The sequence below is a fragment of the Scomber japonicus genome, chromosome 17 (assembly GCF_027409825.1).
Source record: "Scomber japonicus isolate fScoJap1 chromosome 17, fScoJap1.pri, whole genome shotgun sequence".
Classification (NCBI taxonomy): Eukaryota; Metazoa; Chordata; class Actinopteri; order Scombriformes; family Scombridae; genus Scomber; species Scomber japonicus.
Genome location: NC_070594.1, coordinates 5,477,015 through 5,484,319, shown reverse-complemented (window position 1 = coordinate 5,484,319; position 7,305 = coordinate 5,477,015). Strand labels below are relative to the sequence as shown.

Sequence of the window (7,305 nt, the reverse complement as noted above, 5' to 3'; positions counted from 1 at the left end):
TAACAGTGTTTGTAATAAGCCAACATTATTAAGACTGGTTTCTTAAATTAGCTATCATAGAAGAAACATTTTCCCATGCAAGCCTGCAGTCACATACTTAGTGGCAGATGGGCTCCTAATAGAATAGAATATAACTTTATTATCCATTAGAGCACATTTGTCTCACCAGAACATGTAACATACACAATAAGCAACATATGGAACAAATGTGGAAACAAGCATGCTACAAGATAATAATATTAATAATAAACATATCCAAAATAGGAGCACTAACCACTAGACCATGGCATGAAAAAATACCATGAAGCAAGACCTACAGCTCAGCTTTTTGAGTTTTAAAATTATTTGCTAGCCACAGATACCCTGTACATCTCTACAGAGAGCTCAAAGTGTCAAATTGTGAAAAATTTAGCATGCCAACTGTCCACCAGGATGCTTAACGTTAATGATTAAGTGCTCAAACAATAGATGATACCTCTCAGGGTTTCTGGCTCCGTTAACTCAGGGTAACTCAGGTTTAAAGAGGGATTGGTCATGTTATGAATGTGTTTTGTGTGGTTTTCTATGTAATTACTGGTTGAGTTTTGTGAAAGTTTTGGCTGTAAATGCTGTCATATGTGCCTTGTTCCTAAAAACAACAAAAACGTTAAGTAAATTAATAAAGATGTGCTTGTGTTCATAGTTAAAGATTGATTCATTTTTACTAGTGTGTCCATTACTGTGTCCTAAAACTGGGTGTCAGTACTCAATACTTTTAAGGTATCAACTGAAATAAATTGATACCAGGTAGTATTAACACGATACCTACAATCAATACTTTTTTGCACCCAGAGCTAGAAAATATGACTATTTAAATGGACTTACTCACAGCTAATCAATGCAAGTGTTCTTCGATTTAATGCGACATGTGTTTGGCCCACTGCCACAACAGCTACAAACCGTCTGTGGTTTAATTTAATGCCTCTACTCACATGATGGGTATCAAATTAAGTACTTAATTGCTATCAGTATCACTTAGATTGGTCCTGATATCGTAATTTTTAAACAAAACCCAGCCCTACTGTGTCTCAAGCAATAATTTAAACATTTAATTTACTTTGAACTCAATAAATAAATACAGAAATTAAGTAAGATGTGTAAGATCCCTTATCTAGACCAAGAATAAATAAATAAATCAACTGAGTGAGTGGAAACTATGAAGCACCTGTTGTATACCACAGTATAACACGTCATAGTTATTTTCTCACTAATTCATACAGTGACGAAAGAAAGGAAACTCTGGCAGGTTCTGTTTGTGAAAGAGAGAGAGAGAGAGAGGGAGAGGGAGAGAGAGTAAAAAAAGTCACTATGAGGAAATGTGTCTTTCAGCAGGCTATAAGAGGACTCTGACAGTTGAGAGTGCCGTGAGAACAGGAAATAGAATCAGAAAGAGACACAGCTGTGTGATGGATGAACGCAGAAGGATTAAATTGTCTTTTTTACTCATGCAAGTGCTTCAGTTTACAGGTAAGAATACATATAACACATATAAAAGTAACAGAAATGTTGAGAAACTGTATTTTTTAGGAATGTTACTAGTGTATTAAGTGTGTTGTTTGTGTTTTAGCATGCGGGGTTTAGAGGTCTCTTGAAGTCTCTGCTGTATCTAAAATCATGATCGTCTTTCAGTTCATGTTTTCGTGTTTTTCTCTCATCTTCACTGCAGCTGTAGCTGTAGATCCCCTCTACATCACTGTCAGAGATGGAGTTGAAGCCACTTTGTCCTGTAAAAATGTGATGACTGATCAGGATAAATGTAACAGAACTACCTGGCTCTTCAGTCGTTCAAGAAAAACAGAAGAGCTGATTACACTTGGGCAGATTGGTAAAAATGCCAAAGCTAAATCAGACAGACTGAGTGTTACAGCGAACTGTTCTCTGGTTATAAAGAAGATCACAGTTGAAGATGCTGGTCGTTATGACTGCCAACTGTACGACAGATCAGGACGACAAGTAGTTCAACAGTCTCTGGTTGTTCTGTCTGTTGTTAACAGTGAGTATTTACATCATAATGTTTTCAGATCAAACTGTCTTGTTAGAACAATATACTGAAACATTACAATAATTATGATTACAGTGATGAAGGTAATTTTACTCTTGTTGTCTTTCTCTCACAATATCTCCATCTTCACCAGTAACTGAACATAAGGACACTGATAAGGTGAAGTTAAGCTGCTCTGTGTCGATATATGAACGGTGCAGATACACAGTGAGGTGGCTGTTTGAGGGTAAAGTTATCGATAATAGCAAAGACTTGAACACACCCTGCCTTGCCACTTTGACGTCTTCTCAGTTTTTTAAGACATCAAAGAATCGTGCTTCCTTTGAGTGTGAAGTGACAGATACGTCCTCAAAAACAACAATATTGTTCCCCTTAGTCCATCAGTCTTCAGCAGGTAAGAATATGACGAGCTGTTTTAAATAACATCCACATCCAAATATCTCTTTCTCTCTTTTTTTTTTAGCTGCAAGACTGATCTAAACAGAAAGCAGCAGACAAAATGTTTTCATTCTTTTTTCAGGTTGGCGGTGGTACATCATCGTGGCTCTGGTCTTAGCAGTGCTCTTGGTAACTGTGGTGGGTCTCCTCTGCTGGAAGATGATGAAAGGTGAGAGAATTCACATATTTTTCTTTATAAAGCCGAATTATCACTGTGGATGCTAAAGTTGACCCTCTCTCTCTCTCTCTCTCTCTCTCTCTCTCTCTCTCTCTCTCTCTCTCTCTCTCTCTCTCTCTCCAGCAAAAAAAGAAAAGATGGGTGACAACATTGTGAGTTCAAAAATACAATTATTGTGTGTTAATTTATGACTTTACAGTGCAAAGCCAGTGTTTGTGGTTGTACTATCCCACTTTTGACTGCAACTTGGGTTTCAATTTAAAGAGAAATGAGTCATTGTGGGGAAACAAAACAAGACTACTAGACAACTAGGACATGTTTGCAAAGTTAAAAGTGCACCTTATAATGGACAATATAGTTAGAAGTTGCTCCAGGGATAATTTACGCTTCACAGAAACTGCATTTGTTCTTGCATTATTACATTTTGTCAAGAGAAGATGATTTGATATGCTGCTGAGACCATTGTGTCAATTTTAGTGTGTTTTCATTAACAGAACTGTAAGATGGCTTTGACAGAATTTAACTACACTGTATTTGTTCAGGAGCTGACCCGAAACTCTGCGGTGACTCCAGAAACCAGTCAAGTCACAGTGAGCTCAGCACACTACAACCAGGACAACATTATACTCTGTTATTATACATGTGAAGTATAAAGCTGTGAGAAATATGTTACCACACTTGAGTTCTTCTGTAGAAGAGGAGAAATGGGGAAGAATGGTGATGCAACGGGGTTTATGCAGAAAAACAATGTGGAAAGAGTTCATCAGTGGGTCTCTCTTTAATAAGCAGAAGTTATTTTGAAACATGATTCTCACAAAAGATATAACATGACCTCCTTGGTTAATTTAAGTTAAAATACTGACTGATATAGAATAAAGCAACAGTATGTCACTAACCAGCCATCATGTTGTCTTCACTGTGTAGATTGATCCTGAAGATGGTGTTTCCTATGCCACCGTCAGCTACACCAAGAAGGCCAACGGTAAAACCCGGGTAAGCAGTGAGGAGTGGAAGGGGCTTTTGCAATTGTGTGCTGTGTTAGTTTAGTTTTTTTATGTTGGACTGTGTTGTTTTTAATGTAATATGGTATTACTCTGGGTTATGTGGCATTTCATTGCTTTTTAATACAGTTCTATGTAAGACTAAATGGGGCTGAGCTTATATACATTTAGTATCTTTTATATCAGTCAGAAAGCATGTTTTTATCAAGAGGCTTTTCATAACCTCTTTATATATCATGCACATTACAAGGTCTATATTTTTATTCTGGGTCTCTACTGGAATATCTGCAAAATAAACTCTGTATTGATCTTGTAATGGCCCTTTAGCTGTTTAAGGCCACTTTGGCTCCTGTCTCTTTAAGGCCCGCCTCCCAATGAGCCAACTTGGTTCTGATTGGTTAGGAAGCTGCAAACAAGAAGAACCTTAGCAACAACCTTAGCAACAACAGCTACCATTGGGCAATCATTTCTGAGCATGTGCAACAATCATAAGTCATTTTGATGGGGAAGTAGCGGTTACCAAGGTTACAATATTGCAACCCTAGTTGTAGCAGCAGAAGTGGAGCCCCCTACTGGACTCTATGGGTAATACTCTGAATACTGAATACATAGGGAGCTCATGAGGCAGTGAGACTACAGTATGCTGCCCCACAACCTCTTCAGTGAGCGGTGCAAGAGTGGTAGGGCCTCTAAATGGAGAGCTCCACCTGTGCTAATAGAACTAGGGTTACAATATCGTAACCATAGATGATTCAATGCCCTGCCATGACATAACATCAGACCGAGCCTCAATGTTGGATCTATTTGGTGTTAGATATCATGACACTGCTTTGCACTGCGTTATCTACCATCATGCACCATTACACTGTATTATATCCTGTTTTGTAATCTATGTCGTGCTGTGTCGTTTCCCAGGTTCAACGAAAACGTGATGAAGATGTGACCTACAGCACCGTGAAAGCTTCATCCTCCTCTGCTGGAGCCTCCAATTATCTCAGCAACCATTACTAAATTGAACAAATAGGAAACCAGTCACAGTACATGTCATTACACTTACTGTATGTTACAAATTCAACTTTGGTTAAAGCTTACTGTGAAACAGCTATTGTTTACTTCTGTGGGGACTTTGTGTATGTAATGAATTTTATATTTTATGTTGATGCTCTGACTAAGTTATGTATTTACAGTGTTGACCACTTTTGATAGAATTTGATGCACATTTGCGCTTGGTTTTTATTTTACTAGTATTTTAATGTTATGTTAAATTTCTGTTTGAACAGGTAAAAGGGACTGCTTTTTGAAGTTTTATTGCTTTATTGAAGTTTATTGCTGTAAAATATACACTTTTTGTAAGTAATTTATGGGGAAATATATGCAGGTTAGCTACACACACACACACACACACACACACACACACATACGCATAAATTTGCTTAAATCATAAATGGAAAGTGGGAAAAAATAAATAATCCCTTTAAGGAAAACACCCAGTATTCTGGACATTGAGAGGCCTCACTGTGGGCTCCAGATTTGGTGTAACATGTTTGCCTCTTCTTCATCTTAACGATGAGAGGTAGGCGGTCACATGGCTGAACCGGCTTATTGGGGTAATCAGCCGCCAGTTCTGCTGCCTGCCTCATATGGAGTTCCTTCCTGTTTTCACAACGTTTCTGCTGAACATACACTTCAATTAATCAGTATTTGAAATGTTCTTAGTGAGTGCAGGGTAATAGACATACAGCCTCTTAATTATACTTATTGTATATGTATTGTATATGTATTGTAACTAACTTTTTGATGTATTTTTTTCTAGCCTGTATTTAATAAATGACTTTTAACCTTCAAGTCTGCTCTGCTGCCTCTGTTTCCTGCATGATGTAGAAGGATATCAGATCAGATTAAATCTTTTATCTATCAATGACTATATATGACTATATATATACTTTCTGGCCCTTTTAGTACTTGATGTGATGGATGTACAAATGTTGGGTAGGTTGAGTTTTTACCGCTTTTGTAAGCATGTAACACATGCATGTGTTAACTGGTTGCTTCATCTTCTGAAAAAACAGGAAAAATGTCTCTGTGAGGAAGTACTACTGAGGAAGTAAATGCCTTACTGCACTTCTTTAAGAGGAACAGAAGAGAGAGACGGACAGAAAAGAACGATGGCTGATTTCAGACGGATTAAAATGTCTTTTATTCTGATACTGGGGCTTCAGTTTCTGGGTAAGAAAAAATATGTTACAAGACTATTTTTACTTTATAGATAGGGATACTTCTGTTATGTTATTGCTTCATAATGTTTGTTTCTACCGTGGTGACTGTAGAGGTCTAAGGAGAGCTGAGGGAACCTTTGTGAACTTCTGTTGTATCTAAAATGATCCTCACACTAACTATGATCTTTAACAGGTATATTTTTATTTTACTTTATTTGTTCTTCTTTCTTTCTCATTTCCTTTTGCAGCAGAAACTGAACAAACCATGCCCTCCTTCCTTGTTAGAGGTGGAGATGAGATCACTTTGCCTTGTATAAATGTGACGGACAATCAACATGAATGCACAAGTACTTCGTGGTTCTTCAGTCATTTAAATTCAAGATCAGCAGTAGATTTGTTTACACAAGGACAGATGAAGACTAAATCAGACCGACACAGTCTTACAGAAAACTGTTCTCTAGTTATAAAGAATGTCACAGTTAAAGATGTTGGTCGTTACTTCTGCGAACAGCAACCACAGCATCAACCTGCAGTTGATCTGTCGGTTATTAACAGTAAGTATTTACATCATAAAGTTTTCAGCTTAAATTATCTGTCCAGACTAACATAACTGACAGACTGATTCACGATAATCAATAATGAAGCTAATTTTACTCTTGTCTTTCCTTCACAATATCTCCACCTTCACCAGTGACTGAACACAGGAATAAAGATAAGGTGACGTTAAAATGCTCTTTGTTGACACGTGGACGATGTAGACACAAAGTGAAGTGGCTGTTTAATGGGAAAGATGTGCGTACTGATAACAACGACTTGAAGACATCACAGTCACACTGCTCGGCCAACGTGACCTTTACGAACTCTCATTTCGTTTACACATCAAAGAATTTACTGGGGTGTAACGTGACAAATGATTTTACTAAAGAAGGGCAGCTTTTCACTTTCAACTTTCAGTCCTCAGGTGAGAAAACTGGTAAAAAAAAATATGATAAGCTTTTTAAGTCACTTCATCTTGACATGAAAAATAATAAACTGCATTTGTTTAATTTATGTATTTTATCAATAGGAACAAAGAAAACAGAGTCGGGAAACATTTCTACAACCACAAAGGAAGGTATGTTTGATATACAGTACACTATCTTATTTTCTTCCTCTTTTAGCTTAAGGATGTGGAAACAATAGAAATCAACAGTCAAACATGTTTCATTCTGTTTCTAGATTGGTGGTGGTTGTACATCGTGATACCCGTGGGTTTAATAGTACTCTTAGTAATTGTTGTGGCAGTCATCCGATGCAAGAGAACTAAAGGTCGGAGCATTTACAGATAAAACTTATAGAAGCGATTAGTTATGATCAACCTGGATTTTCACTGTGGAAGCTAAAAATAACTCTCTCTTTTCAGGGAACAAAAGGCAGACGGATGGAAATGTG

The 7,305-nt window shown here is 37.3% G+C and overlaps 1 long non-coding RNA gene across 1 annotated transcript; it reads left to right on the top strand.

The window, feature by feature from the left end:
* The first annotated feature begins 6,726 nt into the window (after window positions 1–6,726).
* Window positions 6,727–7,305, top strand: LOC128377620 (uncharacterized). The gene is made up of 4 exons (XR_008323333.1): window positions 6,727–6,835; window positions 6,941–6,988; window positions 7,093–7,182; window positions 7,277–7,305. It is a non-coding gene; the product is annotated as an uncharacterized LOC128377620 (long non-coding RNA).